Source organism: Bactrocera oleae, chromosome 6, assembly GCF_042242935.1.
Source record: "Bactrocera oleae isolate idBacOlea1 chromosome 6, idBacOlea1, whole genome shotgun sequence".
Classification (NCBI taxonomy): Eukaryota; Metazoa; Arthropoda; class Insecta; order Diptera; family Tephritidae; genus Bactrocera; species Bactrocera oleae.
This window is the reverse complement of record NC_091540.1, coordinates 20,177,401-20,197,015: the sequence shown is the minus strand read 5'-3', so window position 1 is coordinate 20,197,015 and position 19,615 is coordinate 20,177,401. Positions and strand designations below refer to the sequence as shown.

The following is a 19,615-nucleotide window of genomic DNA, read 5'->3' as shown; positions in this document are numbered from 1 at the left end:
CTCCCCAGACCGCAATTTATCTTTACGGTCCTGTGTAGTGCTTTAGTAGAAATAAAGAAATATTGGTTTAAAGAAAGTAATCAGGCAAAGATACGTACGTGAATAAGTTAAGAAGTAGAAAGAAGAAGTGCGATGCGAATGCCTTTAATGAAGTCACACAAATCAAAATCAAATAGTTAAATACGATTCTTTCGCTGTTAATTACACCAATAATAACCAAAGATCATTTTAAGGTTAGTAATTTATTGAACTCTTACCTGCGTATTGTATTTATACACCTAGTATACATACACTCCCACACACATACTTATGCTTCTTAATTACCTCAAGTGGCAATGCTAAAGAATAATTAAAATAGTAGTTATGTGAGATTATTGGTATTGAAGAGAACAGGGGGTGAATAAGCAAGTTAGCGGGCAGGCGAGGCATTGCCACATAATTACCGATCAATTTCGGTTTATGTTTGCGACATAATTAGCTTTGTAATCACTGCTACACAGTTATGAAGCGGCGTCGGTAGTTGTTGGTCATCCCACTACTCCACAATTACGACAAAGTGGGAGTCTATAATGGTTCATTTCACTTTTGTTTCTGCTGCCACTTCTACTAATCATCAACAGCCAACCAACATCGAAAGGCAACAATAACGCAATAAAGTAGGTATTTGATGAAGTACACACGCGCACGACATTAGAAAATGAAGCTGGCATGGACCACAGCAGCGTCCATAACTGCGATTGCTTAATTGCGATCGGTTAGCCAATATTGGTTTCGTGTCAGGTGTTGCTTTGTGTTGAAGTCTAAAATTACAAAATTACTCAAAAAATTCTTCGATTTGCTGTCTTGATGCGTTTTACTAAAATTACTCGACGAAGGCTTCTGTGTCACCCTGTATTGCCATTATGTACATCGTTATTGTACAAATCGTCCCTTACTGTTTACCAGAAGAACCGATTGCTAATAACAATTGAGTGTGATTATCGATTTAGTAATTAAGCGACGAGGTAGTAATTAACAAACAAGAATAGAGCCGAGACGAGTTGACTTGAACGCTGCTGCTTCAGCTGAAAGTATTTATTGTTGGTGACGATAATGGTAGCAATAACCAATCGCCCGAGCAAACAGCGGAGGGCACACATAGAAATTTATGGTGGTAGTATGGCTACTAGGTACCAGTTATGCCAGTTGAATGTGAGCATCTTATATAGTATATCGTGCAGTTAGAATGATAGTTGAAGCGTTGATTTCTCAACACAGATTTCGACTGTCTCAGCATTGGTGAATAGTAAATTGATTAATCCCATAGATTAATGGTAATTATATAAAAGGGTGTTGTAGATACAGGACTTATATCCTTTTTATAACCTGAAAAATTGTTTATTCGACAAGGTATTTTCAGGTAATTTAGCATGGGATATTGCCTAAGACAATATAGCATATAGCTGGCCTATACAAATGGCCGATCAAAATCAAGATAAAGCCCTATTTTATATCCTTTTATGCTATAAAAAATGCACTTGTGAAGGTGCAGTCAAATTTAAATTTTTTCAGGTTATAAGAATTTTTAGTGAAATTATGAGTATAAGTTTCTTAACCCATCCAATAAGCTGCCAGAAACAATCGTAACGGGATTTATATACTATTTGTAATCCCTATAACTAATCGAGGTATATATAGTCGATTTCCTGTTGTACAAAAGTACATTTCCATCATTAAACCAGAAAACTACTAGCGAAATCGGGTCCAAATTTCAACCAACAACGCATGTTTCTAATTTGCGGCTATGTGCGAAATTTTATGTATAGGTTGTGTGCAAAAAATTATCATTTTCCAATTAACAATTTTCAAATTTAAGACAGCTTAAAAGAGACATTCAAAATCAATATGTTCTGAAAGATGGAAAGTCAGTACTGAGATGGCCAGGCGTTAGTTTTGAATTAACATTATTTACTGCAGGGTCGGTGCTACTAACACGCTTTCATATTAAATCCCCAGTAGATATGAAATCTCAACAATTTTTATACTCAAGAAATTAGGTATAGTTTTTCTATTCATAAAAGAAAATTGCCACTTTGATCGGTAATACTTGTACGATATTTATAAAACCGGTATTGCTACAGTTTAAGTCGACTTGTGGAAACAAAATGCAGGTAGTGCATTGGCAACATCCTGAATACTACATACAGTGCTTGAACTTATGATACAAACAAATATTTCAACATGAAATTAATAAAGATTGCCTTTGAGCTATATTTTCTATTTTAAAGACATATATAATATGTTAATCATCTTTTAGCTTTCAACTTGGTTTCCTCAACCTAGGTTACAAGTCACTGCCCATTAACAATTAGCATTAGCCTGAATCCTAGTTGTATCTGAGTTCTACAGTGTTTTATATATATGGGTTCATTTCAATTTTTTTTTCACGTTTAACAAAATAAACTCATTTGTCGAACCACGCAATGGCTAATACCAAAATAAGTGAGTCACGTCAGATCACGTACAACTTTTACATTTTTAAAAAATTCTTCACTTTATACGTGTACATTGTTGACTAGAGATAGTTTCGTTTGTGGAGTTGGAAACCTTGATGGCATGGCAAAAGTCCACCTCTATGTGATCGGAACTTCATGCCTTTACCCGAGTTTAAAGCGTATACACCTCAAAACAGGCCACAGTTATCGAAGAGAAATATTGCGAAAACTTTAATTTATTTGGATCTGATGGTCGGCGATTTGTATAGCGTAAGGAGGGCTAAGCGCTAGAAGATAAAAAATTGAATAAAACTCTCAGCATGGAGGAGGATGCATTATGGTGTGGGGTGTAATAAGAGCAAATGGTGTGCAGTGTTAGCAAATGGCATCGGTAACCTCAGAAAAAACAGGCAAATATACCTCCTGCACTTACACAAAATTTGATGCATGCTATGAGTAAAATACTGTAAACCATGATGCAGAGAAAAGAGTGTTAAAATGTCAATTTATGCAAACTATACAAGTTTTTTTGGTCTTCGAAAATATAGTTCTTTTGGATTTTTTAATTTTCTGGAGAAAAGTGGTTTTTTAAAAACAAATTTCAATTACATTACAAAAATCTATTAACGGTTTTTTTTCTCACTTTTGGACCCAACTCAAAAGTTTTAAAATATCGTATCGTATACCTGTTTGTTTGGTTCACTGTATGTGTTTTTAGTTAGTTTTGATTTATAAATAAAATCGTTAGTGTAATTAGCCCATATTTGATAAATAATTACCTTTACATACATACATACGAGTATGTTATATTTGTGCCCACAGTTAATAAAACTATTGCTTATTTATATACTCTTCTAACATGGACGTAGTACCGCCCACATCTAGGTTAAAACTCATATCTCGGGACCTGCTCGACCGATTTCAACCAAATTCGGTACATAGTATTATCCTGACCACGCCTACTTCCAATGTAACACCTCTGTCTGGTTCTTTCACTTTCCAATATGCGAATAAAGCACCAATGAGTGTGAAATTAAATGAAACTTTTCGCTTAAATTGAGGCGCCTTATTATCAATAATTGTTAAAAAGCAGACTACAACTGTTCAACCCCCTATTGTGAACTGTTTCTTGAAAATATCATTGAATCCGTGAGATATGTTATTGAAATTCGGAGCAAACCCTTTTCAGATAACAGTATGCCTGTATGTCAAAAATGGGTTCAATCGGATGAATGCCTCATATACATAATATAAATATTTTGGTAGTTCCGGTTTACTGGATATTTACTAATAACAACATATCTTTGTACCTAGAATGGATGAAATCAAGTGAAAACTTGTCCTAGCCCCCATATAACTAATATGAGACTGACTTTACTTCATATACCTAAGTAATGTCAAAAGTTTGTGCAATCAGCCCAGACCTTTACTACTCTCAATATACCATATAAGTGATTTCCGACTTTCCACCTGCTTAACCTCCTCACATATCTCATTTGAAGATGATTCTTATATAACTTTAGCTGACGTGAAATGAAATAAAGTTATAAAACTAATTTTGACTATGACCTGTTGTAAGTTGCAAGATTATGAAATGTACGGTTACAACCGATATTTGACCTTTCTTACTTGTTAAATCTTTATTTTCAGTTTACATTACAAAAATCAGAAAATATAAAACCAAATAACAAATGTATTTATATTGTCAGTTTTGTTCTGAAAAATAAGAATGCATTAAAATAAACAAATAGACAAAAGTCGAAAACATATGTTATAATTCAAAACAACACCTTTTATGAATTTTTCTTTTATAGTTTTCCAGTTGACAATCTTTTTTCAAGAACGGGCACTAATCTGTCATCATGTGACGATCCCATTGATAGTTTTCTAGTTTAATTTAACTTGCTACTCAAATCCTCCAAGAGTCTGCTAGTTTTTCAGCATATTTTACACAAATTTTTCATAATTTGGCACTTATTGGTTACCTAGGAAATTCCCGATTATAAACACAAAACTTTTCTGGGATTCACTTTCCATAACAGTCACAACTTTGAAAAAATCTGTATATGGTATTTTAGTTATTACAGTATCAAATATTTCACCTTTCTACTTTTCTCTTTCTACCTTATCGTTTTTTACTTAATCACGTATTAAATCAATGAGTTCCCTTTGAAAAAATAATTTTGGTGTAGATGTTTCACTCTCTTATTTACATCTATTGTAACAACATCTGCGTATTTGGTAACATCATTGTTTCTGAGTAGTCCATGGGAATTACTTTGGAAACGATAGCGGAATTTTCATTGAGTAAAACAGGACAGTTCTGAACTGTAATTCTAGAGATCTCTACGTTTGGTTTTAAGTAAAAGTTTAAAATCATAAAATATAAGAAATGCATTAATTATAAAAAAAAAGCACGTTCAATACTTTCATAAAGAAAATTGTAATCTGCTCATTTGAAAACATCAAAATTTGCTAACATATCCAGGACAATATAAATGTTTTTTGATTTATAGATCTGTGTTATCTGTACTTACTTTTTGGTATAGGAACGGGTGCTTACATTCCAAATACATATTTCAAAATTTTTAAGACTGCATTCAGTCTCAGATTGAGTGATCTAAAATAGTGATTTCGCTTCTACTAGTTTTTAGGTTAGATTACTAATGTATGAAAATGGGCAAAAATCGGCAACATATACTCGCTTGAGATGTCACTAAGTTATATATTCTGAACTTTACTTACTCTAGATAAGTGCACAGTTGATTTTTTAAATAAAATTGTTATAACTCTTTCATTTCTTCTTCACAGATATGGATATGGCCAACGCTTATCGTATCTTTTCAATCGATAATAATCTTTTTCATTTTGGGTTATGAGTTTTAGACTCCTTCTACTAAGTAAGAGTCACTAAGCATTTTAGATTGCCATTTTAATTATTGCGCTCAAGTTGAACTTCCTTTAACAGTAAACTCAAGCTATTTGGTTATGTTTAAGTGTGAAGTTTTAGTCTCACGAAAGATACGTGTCTCGAGTTAAACATATATAAGTTGGTTTAATTTCTTAACGCTGTTACAAAAACTCTAAATTTTCTAAGTTTTTTCGATATTGAAAGGCAACCGCAAATATTCAAAATGATCTAGTTTCTTAAGAAGAGTTTCTGTACACCCACTTGACCCTGCCTAAGGAGAATTTTGTTTGCAAAAAACTCAAATGCTTCGATTCGAAATTGAAAGTGATATCAATATATTTCAAAGGCAATCTGGCTGGCTTCTGCACCTCCACATATTTCCAGGCCAATTTAATAACTCTATACAATTTCCCCCTTGAAGTAAGCAAACCATTTTACGGGAAATATTGTAAGGTAAGATGGCAGTTGTCAATTCACATATAAGTATGAAGCTTTTGTTCTTAAGAAGGAAAGGGAGGCAAAGCAGAATGAATGCGTGAATGTTGTTTTATCTTCTACCTTACTACCTTGCTTTAGACAAAAGATAAGAACACAAAATAAAGGAAAGCGTTTGTAGCATTTTCACGCCCGCACTGATCGCTTCTCTGCTGCTGTTTCTCTACAGTATTCCATGATGCAGCCATTAATTTCAGTCAAAAACACAGTAGAAAACTGTCAAAAGAAGATACTTGCCGCACGCACATACTCGTATGCCCACCAAAATGCTCGAGACTTTAACGAATCTTTACATTTCGCTCATGCTCTCAGATTAAATAAGTGTAAGAGTAGCCGAAAGGTGGATGATGTGTGCAGGGTGAAGGGGACGTCAAAATTTTGGTACAGATTCTATTTAATATAATAGTATGTGTTTCCGTAAATTGACCAATTAACGTTGTTATTAATTAAAATATGCTTTTCTGGTTAAGAAAGGGGGAAAATCCTACAATTAACCAGCCAACACAATTTCTAGATATTAAATCCTTGATGGAAATAATGAACGTGTTGCCTTTAAATATAATCGTTTGTATTTGATATGATTATGTACTTACATATATGTATGTATGTAAATAATTCAATTTGGGGAACTCTAGTAGCTGTGATTTATGAATTGAAACGAAGTAGAAGATATGAATATGCTTTTATTTGGATTGCTTAAAGTTACTTAAAAGATTATTATTATTGCTTGGTTCTTTAAGCCCTTGACATAGGAAGACATTTGGGAGACAACATTTATTTCTTATGTTAAAACAATAATCGACGAATCTCAGACTTGATAATAATTCTGACCAGTTTAGAGTTTTTGACGTTGAAAGTAATCGAACGATATGTATGAAACTAGTTTATTTTTTTGAAAATGGGAATGAATATGCTGCTAGTAGTTCGAGCCATGTAATTTAGTTCGAGCCATGTAATGTTTGTAGAAAAGTAAGATTTTTATCCGGCATTAAATAATGAGATTCATTAGAAAGTATAGAAAAATGGAAATAGAAAAATATTCTAAATATCATACCATTTACTGAACCATCTGGTATCAACACCTTGGTTTCGCTTCGATTAGAGATCTTTCCTCATTATCAATCATCATTAATTAATATAATATCCATCTAATATAATGGTTATACAAGGTACAATACAACGCGGCTTCTAGTGGCGCCATCTGTCTGAAATTGTTATCCCTCTATTGTGCATTCTTCAGTGTTGTCGTATAAAATTTATATAACAGCTAACTTGTATAACAGCTGAGATATCGCGCTACATGTGACATTACATAAGGACGGGAGGACTTTTAAGACGACGAACGTTCGGGCCGGCCAAAAGATGTTGTGAACGAAAAATACACGGAAATTGTGCGTGAATTCATTAAAAAAGAGCAAAAATCATCGCTTAAATATATGAAATCGGAATTATCAATATCCGCAGCGTCGATTTATCGTATTTCGACAGAAAATTTGGACCTCAGAAAGGTTTGTTCTCGATTTGTCCCGCACACTTTGAAACAACACGAAAAAGACCTCAGAATTCAACATTCAAGACCAAATTTTTGACCAAAAATCGCATTCATATCATCAACCATTCACCCTATTCGCCTGATATGGCACCCTGCGATTTTTATTTGTTCGGAAAACTACATTTGGCCATGATAGGAACCGCTATGCTGACGTTGATGCCACCCAAAAGGCGACGACCGCCATCCTCAACGCTATACCGACAAATGACCTAATAAAGCCATTCGATAACCTTCTTGAAAGTGCAAAACGTTGTATTCAGGCGGAAGGAGACTATTTTGAAGGCGACCAATAAATTAAAAAAAAAAAACAAATAACATTGGTTTTTTAGTAAAAGTCCTGAAACTTTTGAATTTGCTCCATGTAAAGTATGTTTTTTTTTGAACAACATTGTAACACCGTTTTGTTATTCAAATATTGGTATATAAAATACTATGTATATCAGAATTTATTCAGGGATGCAAATTAAGGCATCTGATGTTGCCTTTAGGTTGCTCCTTCGAGTTTGCGAGGTAGAGCATTGAATAATTTGTTTACATTTATAATTTTAGAAAGGAAATTGTTACAATATCTATCGACGAACGCGCTGAATAATTGAACGACAAAAGCATAAAATATTATCGATGGGCCCAATTAGTATAGATCTCCTCTGATACCGATGAAGTAATAACCTTCGTCAATAGATATAGAAATCTACTTGCTCGGGCAAACCGAAATCGTTTATTGGGTTTTGCCATTAGGCGCTCAGATATGATCCAATAGTCAATTTCTTGTAGATGCCTGGATATATTCTTTGAAGTTTCTTAACATAATTTTACAAATTTGTCATGATACGAAACCAATTGAAGTAATCAATATTCGTATATGATTCTGTATAAATGACAATTATTTAAAGCTGATATAAACAAGTTATTATATTTAATGGTTGATTCACAAAAAACACAACACATTTGCGGATGCCGTGATGATTTAGATACGTTGGATGTAAAGTCATAAATAATATTCTATTCTATCTATCATTTTATATCGTTCAAGTCCTGTTCATTCTTTAAAATAGTTAGTGAAAAGTGTTAATTTTTTCGGGGGTTCTCATTACTGAGCGGGTTTTTGTTAGTTAGTCCAATAAATATTTTCTGTATTATTAACTTTGATGTATCATAAACATCATGAAAGCTCTTATTGACTTTCTATATTTATTATTCAAGAACAGCTGAGCATAAATTAAAATATGTTTAAGGAATGAGAACACCGAGAATCTACTGCTGGCTAAAACACATATGTATATATGTACATATGTGCTCATTCCAACAGAAAATGTCTTGTTCCTTTACCTGCTTGGGAATTCCCTCAAGTTGTTCGATAGTTGCTAAGATGGAGCCATAAATGAAGACATTTCCCACACGCGCATATAAGACCTGCTTACACATTTTGCTACAGCACTAAAGGTTGCACGCGAGCTTATCACCACTCACGAATGAACATAAGCGAACACGCACAAGCGTACACATCCTTATCCATATCCTTATTTATGAATTTTTGCGTTAAAATAGATCTAAAAACAATACGTTGCACAAAACAATGACTCAGACCACATCTATACATGTGTACGGTTAAGAGTTTATAAAGCACGGCAGACACATATATATGGTATATAGTATCAGATGAGCCAAGCGCTTGCAAACTCCTGTATCCCCCTATCGTTAACAGCGACTTCCTTGGACGCAACGAAAAACCGCAAATCCTGCTCATGTCCTTTTCCCAAGGCGTCACAGCGACGCATATAACTAAATATTGAAAAGACACGAGGTATTCACGTGTATACTTCATGGAGCATAGTAAATGGGGAAGGAGGAAAAATGTTGACTGTTATTGTTTACGTGTGTATGTCTTGTGTGCGTTTATGGCAGTCAGTAGCGCCCGTTGGTTATTATTTATGTCCCGTTATCAGTCGGCCATAACCGTTGCCGGTCCCACATATCCGCTCTATTTTTCCTAACCAACCTCCTCTACATTCGCATATGCTGGTCTACTGGTCCGCGAGTTTCATTTCATTTGCTTGTAACGCGGAAGATTTTGCTCTCCTCGTTTGCGATATGGCTCTGGCTTAGCTGTAAGCTGAAATTGTGTGTTGACCGCTTTTCTTTCCCATCCTTGTCTAGTTAAATGTTTGTGCTTTTTTCAACTTTTACAACATTTATGAACTCTATAATTACTGAAGGGCTGCAGTATTGAAAATGTTCCCGGTGAAGGATGACGGCGTCTTAGTAGAATTACGACAAAATCATAATAGTTATTACGATTGTTAAATTCGATTAGAAAATTTTACCTATTCAAATATATTCGGATTACATAGGGTACAGTCAAAAATATATAATATTATGGATGTTTATATCCCTTATCTTAAAATTAAGTACATATGACTAGTAGTTTAGTTTTGATGAAAAAGTAGGTATTTTAATATAATAATATTTAGTATGGTTATCAATGGGGCAATACTTTCTTCGTAATTGGATTTTTGGACAGCTTGTTACATGATGAATGAATGAACAGACTCACTTCAGAATAACGTGGATATGGATCGTTTTCGCACCACGTTTACTTTGGTGGATAATGCGCATCCTCAGAGACGCAGTAGTGGGCTCACTTAAAACGCTATTGCTGCTGTGGAGTAGACTATCGAAGAAGATCCGAATGAGTCCAACCGCCATCAGACGCAACAATTGGTGCTGTGGCCATCCGCTTTAAGACAGATTTTGCGAAAGGATCTGGGATATTACAAAATGCAACTAATGCAAGAATTAATTCATCAAGCGCGTCGCACGTTCGGTGAATGGGACCAAAATGAGGTGACCACCGATCCCGATTTTTACAAGAAACTTTTGTTCTACGCTAAAGCTCACATTTGGTTGAATGGGTACGTTAATAAGAAAAATTTTCGCATTTCGAGTGATGATCATACACAAGCCATTAACGCCGTTACACCCTCAAAAAGTCACTGTTGGGTGTGCTCTGCGAGGAGAGGGAATTATTGGTCTATATTTTTCAAAAATGCATATGCCCATAATGAAACAATCAATAAGAAACGTTATGTAGCCATAATTTATAACTTTTTCTTGAGAAAAATATGTATGATGTTCGAAAATTGGAATTTTTTCGGGTCAGTCACTACGGCCACTTGCCGACAACAACATTTTTGATAAAATAACATTAATCCAACATAGGATTTAGTATTTATTTTCCAAATAGACCATACCTAATTAGTCGGGTTTTTAGAGAAAAGTAAAAAAAAAATTTTCACAAGTATATATGGTAATTATTTGGGATTTTTTATATCTGTGATGTGTTTTTCCTTATAAACAAAGAAGAAAAATCGAAAAGTAATCGAAAAAAGATTAGTAATGATTCGCGAATTTTGAATGAAAAACTTATTAACGAATAAAAATATCGTAGAATCACAACCCTTGGAATCTCACAATTCGCCGTTCGAAATTCCTGCAGGGTCGCATTTACGGTCTCCGGAAATCAGTACTGATAATGCTGCCATGGCAGCAGCCGCGGCATTGTTGATGATATAAAAAGGAGCACGCTACTTTACTTTCAGACTTTTTCGGTAATGTTATTATTGGTATGTTTGGCGGGAATCATCTTTTGTTGGCGGCAGAGATGGCTCACTTGCGCATGTCACATAATTTTTGCTCATTTAACGAGAACACTTTCACTCTCTCACTCTCAGAGCTTGAACAAATATTTTCATAGAGTCAATAGATTGTGGGGTTTTCTATAAGTGTTGGCGCTTGCCTTGCTATCGTCTTTATACATTGGCATTTGCCGATGCTCTTGCCAGTTTAAAGAGATTTTGAGATTTTTCACAAATAAGTATCCTGAAAAATTTTCGTCGAATAACCACGACGACCTACCGACCCACGTCCACAACTTCCGCTTTTACTTGTTATGCCTTCTCTCAGGGGTTTGCTCTCTTTCGCGCTCTATTTGCTTGTTGTTCACTTGTCACTGTGTGAGTGTGCGTGTCTTCCTGACAATTGCGTTGTTGTGTTTGCAACATTTTGCGATTTGTGATTTAACTGTTGGAATGTCGTTTCATTACGAGTCACTGGCAGACCCGCCGGCAGTTCGATCGCAATGGTGGCGGTAGGTATGAACATGCGTGTGTGTATGTGTCTCGGAAAGAGGAGGATTACCAAAGTAGTTATTTACAGCCAAAATCGCGCGTCTGCTGCTACTCTCCGCAATCGCAGCCCTATCCGTTGGACACTGAGAGGTCGGCTGGTTGCTATCATATGATTTATATAGAGAGCGTAGGAAATAAGGGAAGGGGAGCAGCAAAGACATTGACGCACTTAGCGCAATGTCAAGTTGACACTTTAGCGTTGCGTGATTTTGGCAATTTTGATGACGGGCGAAGTGGCTGCAGTGGCAGAGTGCGAGGCAACGCATTGCAGCGTCAACATTCAACGCAATTAGGTAACGGCGCTGGTGCTGGTGCCGCAGCGAAGATTCATGGATAATAGTCAAGACGAAGAGAGCAGTGGTTGAACGCTGCGACGGCGAGTGTTGGCGGGAGGAACTTATGCGCTTGCGTCTATTTTGGTCCGTTTGTTAGTAGCCTTAATTTCCATGGTTAGCGCAAATTGAATGTTTTTCCGCACATCAGCACATTTGCTAATTATTCTTGAGTAGCTTTTGCATGAAGGAGTGGGAGTAGGTTTGCAGCAGGTGTGTTAATAAGTATTACGAACAGTAATTTTTCAACGATTTGTTCAATCGCTTGCATCCTCGCAAGCATACGAGTAGCTTTACAGCCGTTGACTTATTAATTGCACAGCCTCGTTTATGCACTTAGTTCCATGCACGTCTGCCACCTTCGAATCAACGCAGCGCCTAGGGGAGGCCCGGGGTATAGTTGTCGGATTAAAATGATTGTAATGCCGCTGGCAGAATGTCTTTCGATTTGGCACGCACCTGCGCATAGGTAACAAACGAGCATGCCATAGAGTTCAAACATTGTTTTTGTTAGCTTTGGTTGCCGCCGTCAGTTGGAATACTCTTCAACATGTCGTTGTAATTTTTGTTGTACACTTTTATTAGATATTTGTGTACGTTCATATGTTTTATAAATTAGCGGCTCTATTTGCAAAGATTTTTTCTTCAAACTATTTTTTTTTTTAGTAAAAGCTGATCTACGTTGTTGCTATTATTGTATTGTAATTTGAGATATTGTCCTGTCTATTTGGGATTGGGCATTTACACATAGTACTTTCATTTCGTCTTAAAAATTGAAATTAAAAGTTTTTGCTCGCTATAATATAATTTTATTTCTAAAAATTAAATACATTTAAAAATTAAGTGCTCGCAAACAACTTTTACAAATTAGTAAATTCTTAGCAATACAGCAATTCAAAACAGTGTGGCAGCATTATGTATTAGCCAGCAACGAGCTAAGCGCTGCCATTGCATTTGTCATTGTTTTTGCGTTTTAGCAAATTAATTCGGCTATAAATACACCCACATGTGCAGCTTCACACACACAGGAGCACAGGTATCTGGCTTGTTGGTATAATACACAGTTATGTTGAGTATACATAGAACGAAATTGTGCCTCTGGCACAAAAATATGTAAATCTCAAATGCCTAGCACCCACAAAACGCAACAAGAGATTCGTGCAAATCCGAGAGAATGTAGGATATGCGATGGACTCCGCGAGCAGGCCCATGTTCGACCGTGTATCATCAGACTTCCGGCTTCTCTTTTCTCTCTGGCGCTCACTTTGTAAACGGCCTTTGATGGCCTTCGATTGTAACGCATTCACAGAAGGTTGTGAAAGTGAACTTTGTTGCTGCTAAAATATTTTCGTATAAGGTAAAAGGACAACAATTGAAAGCAAAATAATATGTGAGAGGGAGAAAGAGAGGGATGTAAGAGAGAAAGACAGAGTGATATTTTCTTTGCTTTACTGTCGCTCTGCCTTGTCGGGGGTGGTAGCTGTGGCTGTATGTGTGATTGGCCCTTTGTTATACGATTGTACTCCCCCAATTTTCTTGCAAAAGTTACGAATGCACATCGATCGATTTTATAACAGTATACCGCAATAGGGTATGATGAAGTGCAACTAAGAGATTGTTGATAACTTTTGGAAACTTTGTACAAAGCATAAAATTATTCTTCAGACAAAGCTTTATATATTCTGATTGGCATTATATTATTCTTATGAAATGCACATTTGGTAACTCTACTTCGAAATACCATTACCAGGATATACAGCTCAATTGCGGTTAGGTACACACATACGCTGCAGGTCTCTGTGCTCAGCATGTTGAGTTTGAATTGAATTTTATATGCTCTGAGAGCTTACAGGATTGCACTGGCGTCCGTGTTCACCCCACCAAACTGCGGCGTCTGTGCGTCCCCTCTTATCGTGTGCTCCAACTTCGTCCTTATCACTCTTCCAGCCGCTTTCGTGTTGCCGTTCGTATTTTGTGTTCATCGCCGTGGCTGTCATTACTGCCGTTTCGTGTACCCTTGCTTGCCGCAATCGTTGCCTGAAACCTGCCGAGCAGCTACCGTTGCTGCCGCTTCTGCCTTATGGTTCAGGTTCAGCTTCATCAGTCGTTATCAGACAAGCGAGTCCATCAGTCGTTGCGTTCCTTAGCCGTCGTGCAAAAGTAGCCTAGTTGATTCAAACCACTTTAGCAAACCACACAGTTATAAGCAAAAATATCTATAGAAAGCAATTTAGAGCAAAGCATAGCAAACGCGTTGAAATTCGTGCGCAGTAATTAAGAAAATCAAGCTGAGGGCAATTTCCGTCAGTCAATACCACGCACTCCCCTTCTCTTTTGCAATAATACACCATTGGATTATCAGATTGTAGCGGATTGAATTCAATTCAATTAGAAAAAACAAAACGCATAAATAGTTGTAGAGCTTTAGTGCAATATTCAAGAGCTTCATAAGTAGTTGTGAATTATTTTTTGCTGGCCAAACTGAATCACATATTTATAAATAAAAACAAGGCGAACTCAAACGCGAGAAAACTATTGATAACAAGCAAGTACCGTTATTGAATTATTGAGAAATTGTGAGAAACTAAACGAACGCTTGACAAATCCATGATTGCAAATCTCAGCATCGCTTCAAACAATCAACCATAACAGATATTGAAATAATTGTAAAAAGTAGAACATTTTGGATAAATTCCTGCTTCGCGTAAAGATTAGCCCAAAAGTAGTCTTCGGTTTGCAATTTGCACATTAAGATATTAGAGTGCGTGTGCTTTTGCGCTTTGTTAGTGTTGTTTCTTCATTGTGTACATGCTCAACATTTATTGTGGTTAACCGTTACAAGGCGAAAGTAATTCTATACACATATTGAAAAACCGTTACAACTTAAAAACACAAAAACGAGTAACTTGGGTACTTGGCTTCAATTTACTTGTGCAATAATATTAGCTAAATAATTTAGAAACATTTATGAAAACAATTTGGCTGTTCTCAATGCAACTAGTCTAAATACTTTAATTGTGCTGATAAAACACAAAAAATACAACAACAAATAAACCGAAAATATATAGTGATATTAAAAGCAGAATAAATCAGTATCCTCGCGCTAGCAATCAATCAATCAAACTGAGTGCAGAATCAGCAAACCGCTCGTCAACAAAAATTTATACAAAAGTAAAAAAAAATCGAGTAAACAAAAAAGGGCGCAGATAAATATTGGAAACGACAAGCCAAGTTAACCGATACAATATTCTCAAGCACATCTGCACATGTATACATATGCATTGTACTGTTGTGTTGTGTGAGCTACGCTAAAAGTCGTCACTACAACACCCCGCGCCGCTCGGTTCCGCTTCTGGCAATACTTCATGTCAATCGTGTGCTAAGCGCCTTGAACGCAACGTCTTAATCGCATTTAGCCGACGGCAACGCGCCAGTGTCAAGCCCCCACTGTGTAGCGTCCCAAGTGACTGTGCCTGGCATAGTCTTAACCTGTAGTAACTATTGTAAGACGAGCTGTGCCAAATAGCGTCACCAAGCTCCTTAGCGACTCTCGCGTGTGTTTGTGCGTGCGTTGTTGATTTCTCTCCCGACGCGTTAAGTAAAAGCCAACAAAATTTCACACTTTGGAGTAAATCTGTTTTACGTTAAGCAGCCAGCGGAGATTTTTCCACCGCCAACGCAGGCGATTAAAGCGATCAGTCCACCAGCGGCAATACAGGCAGCGCCCGCCACCATTCCAACGAAGAAACTCGTCGTAAGTAAACGAATTTTCGTATAGAAACTGCACAGATTATGATGAATTAAATCAATTGGGACAATCTCTGGTATATACTCGTAGTTGTACATATGTACATATTACAGAAATATAACAATTACTAATAAAGTAAAGGTGCAACAAATATTGGTCTAAGATTAAAGTTAACTTTGTGGACATACTAAGACAAATTGTACGTAAAACTGTTTCTGAATGAAAATTTAAAAATACGGTTTTTAAGTTCACGAACCATTAGGTTAGCAATCATATACGTTACATATTTCTCTGTTAACACATTTGATTTTTGGTACTTTCAAACGATTTTTCTGGTCCACAAATTTCTTCTGCAATTTCTAAAGCGATCTGCAAAACAAAGAAAAATATCTATTCAACAGCCATGTGTACTTTTACTGACATACTTACGTTTATTGCGAACATTTTGGGCAGCATGATCTATGGAACATACTATACTTGGTGATTTATACACTGAAGTTGGCACCTTTTGTAATTTCTTCGTATCCCCAAATTCAAAAAAACAAAAATAAAACAAATGGGAATATCAGCAACACGCAATAAATTCATTTAGGCCTTTTCCATTTTCTCACACATAATTGGGCGTGTTACTGCATTTGTTGTTGTGTTGTGTGTTACCAATCGAAATACCTAGGAATTCGCCCAATAATACAAGTAGAATACATTAAATGTCATTGGATATATATACCTATGTTATAAATATGTATATACCATACACATATTTTCAAATATATCCATTATTTACCGTTATCAAATTATGTGAGCGTTCACGTGTCTTCGCCGTCACTGTCGTGATCAAAACGTGTCGTACAAATTCAGTCGGAAGGGCGGCAAATTAACGTACGAGAAAGTTGGAAACTCGCTTCCTGTTAAGGTCAAACTGCTAAGATGGCTAATGACACTTTAATATACATTCTACTCTGTAGAAAGTGATTGTGTTAATATAACTGAATTTTTAGTGTTGTGAGAAATAGTAGTACGATGGGAATCTGAGGCGTTCTGTTTCTTGATTTTGAACATCAAAATTTAAAGCGCTTTGAGGTGTTGATAAAATCAAGATAGTTTAAAAATGCAGTGGTGTAAATAAACGATGTAACGAAACCAACATTTCGTTAAATTTTCACTTTTAAAAGGTGGATAGTTTAAATAACTTTTAATTTGTTGCGGGTATAATGAAAAAAAATGTTCCATGATTTCAGAACGAAAATCTGATAGAATTGTTATAAGTATTTATGTAGTTCAATACTTTACAAACGATTTAGTGCAATTATATAACGATAAATATATATATATATATATATATGTATATATCTACATATACTAATATGTACGTATGTTGAAGAAATTCCGCCAGGGTTAGTACACAATTCCAAGACAACTCTGCAATCAAATAAGGACTCGAGTACCATAAAAACCGTCATTACTTTGCTCTTATTGCTGGCTGCATTGTTCTAGTGCTTTAATTTCAGCGCGCTGTACAAGTGTGTACGTCCGCGCACCCGTCAGCGGTAATTACACCATAATTTACTTTTAATTTGTTTGCCAAATGCCAGAGCTTTGTTCAAAATTATGGCGTTCGCCTTCCAAGGAGTTTACATTTCCGCACCTGTTCTAAATTTTTCTAACCACCCACAACAATTTCATGTTTTCATGTACTCGTCACTGTGCACATACTCGTTGCCCACATTCGTCGTCGCATCTTTAACCTGTTTATGGCGGCGAGGATTCATCGTTTGCTGCATTTCAAACAAAGTGGCAACATTTATCGTCTGGAACTGCGCGCCGTTCAATGTCGATTGCTGAAGAATGCAACGTGCCTAATATTATCTCAGCTCTTCATTTCACCACGGGTATTGCAAGAGATTATTAAATTAGTTCGAGTGCTATTGAGGGAGTGAGTTAAAGGGGGATCCACTTCCTAAAGGTTACCTGCGTTTGCCATTCTTATGGATTTTGAGAGGGCTTACGCATATTATTGCCGACGATTAACGAAAATGAAGAAACCATTTCAAATGCGTTGCGAACGGACATTACATTTAGTAAGCCTGCGCGGCTGTGATACGTTAAATAAATTACGTCCAATTGTCATATGTTTTTTTCTGCATACTACTTTGTCTACTTTATTTACTGAGAATTTAAATTTGCGCTGGGTATTTTTAATTGTATGCTGATTATGTATACAATTAGCGAATGGTCAGCATTTTCAAAGTTTACACTTTATAAATTTCGCTCGTGGCAAATGTGTTGCAAAGCTTGATAAGATTCTAAACTGCTCTCCACACTTGCCACTTCAAACACTTAACTTTGCTAACAGAATGAGTTTCTCCCTACACCACTCCTGCATCGTTACCGTTATCCTTTCTTGCTTTTATGCAGTCTCGTCTGTATGGTCATCCGCCACCCGGTCGACTGGTCGACCTAGCCTCGTACCGATAAAGCATGTGTCGAGTATGTGAGCTGGCAACACTTTATGGAATTTACACAAGCGCAGGCATTAGAAAGAACTACATAAATGTGGCTGCAAGGTGACGAGCAAACGGAGGATCCAGATGGAGCTAAGCCCTTTATAAATAAACCGACGGGTGAAAGTTGCTGGCGTGCAAAGTAGCTTGCCAGCCGTACGGAAACTGCAATTAATTTTCGTCACTTTCGTGTAAATGTTGAAAATTGTATGTATGTCCGTCTGTATGTATAAACGATATAAGGATGCGCACACAGTTTAGTATACTCTGCTATGTTCGACATGCAGTTGTTTTTGTTTTCTGGAAAATATAAAGTTTGTAGAGCAGTTGAGCTCACAATTAGTTGGGCTGCTCATCGTCACCTAGTTGAGTTTTTCTTTTGCTTTTCAGTTTAGTTCGAGAAATTGAGATAACAGTTTAAGTTTAAATATATGAGTGGGAATTTGTGACACCAAACGTTCTGCATGATATAAAGATTTATACAGCCACACAAATAAGTAGGGAAAAGTGTTTCAAAGATTACTTTGTTAAAGCAACTCTCAGGAGTAATTTGAAATACACACTCGCAAAAAAAGTTATGTAATTGGAGTGAGTCAAGCGTAAATAAATAATTTTAATAACAGCTGCCTAAGAGTAACTACAGCATTTTGCCTAGATACTACAGACAAGCAAATGTTTTCAATAAACATACATATATCAGCTTCTTAAGTATACTTGGGCATTAACACTTCCCCAATTTCAAACAAAAGATATAATTTAACGAAAGAATTAGAAAAACAACTTATAAAATCATAGACAGACCGTACCCAAAAAGGTAATCATAAATATGTACTTTTTTTTGTAAATTTACACCCTGAATTGGCTTGTAACTAAAAGTCTTATTCATGTTTGTTGACAAACAGAGTTCATAAAAATTTTTACCGCTAAATTTCGGTGGTTTATTACACATAGGAACATAAGAATATAGAATTAATATTAATTTAATACATATACTGAGTACGTGATACTTGGAGAACTAAGCCGGCAATTGCTCAAACAAGCTTAATTCATATTGGTAAGAAGCAGAAAACCTCTAAAGAACTATTTTACCGACAAAAATCTTATCGTTATATACTCGTATATAACACAGTACTGAGCATGTAGTATGTATGGACTCGAACGTCTGCACTTAAACAATTTATTTTCCTCAATTTATCTCCATGCTATGGAACGAAATGTGAACGGCCATATGAGCTATGTGAAACAAATAAAAATTGATTGAAATTGAAAAGGAAAGCCAATGCTGTTTTGTTCGTCGCTGTAGAACGGATGCCGCTCGTGTCGAGCCAAACCATTTGTCACAAGTGAGCAATTTTCAAAATCTTCAAGCGCAAAACCGGCCACTTCACACATGAATTCCGTAGTCAGGCATTTAG

General features: G+C 36.1%; 1 protein-coding gene across 9 annotated transcripts in view; it reads left to right on the top strand.

Moving 5' to 3' along the window:
• Positions 1–19,615, top strand: part of LOC106619204 (RNA-binding protein 6) — a 425,212-nt gene that overhangs the window by 190,186 nt on the left and 215,411 nt on the right. The window contains exon 1 of one of the 9 annotated variants that reach the window (XM_036360387.2): positions 14,041–15,705. The exons of the other annotated variants lie outside the window; for them this stretch is intronic. The gene's annotated coding sequence lies outside the window, so the exon portion shown is untranslated. Of the gene's footprint in view, positions 1–14,040; positions 15,706–19,615 lie in introns of those variants that run through there. 9 annotated transcript variants of the gene reach the window in all.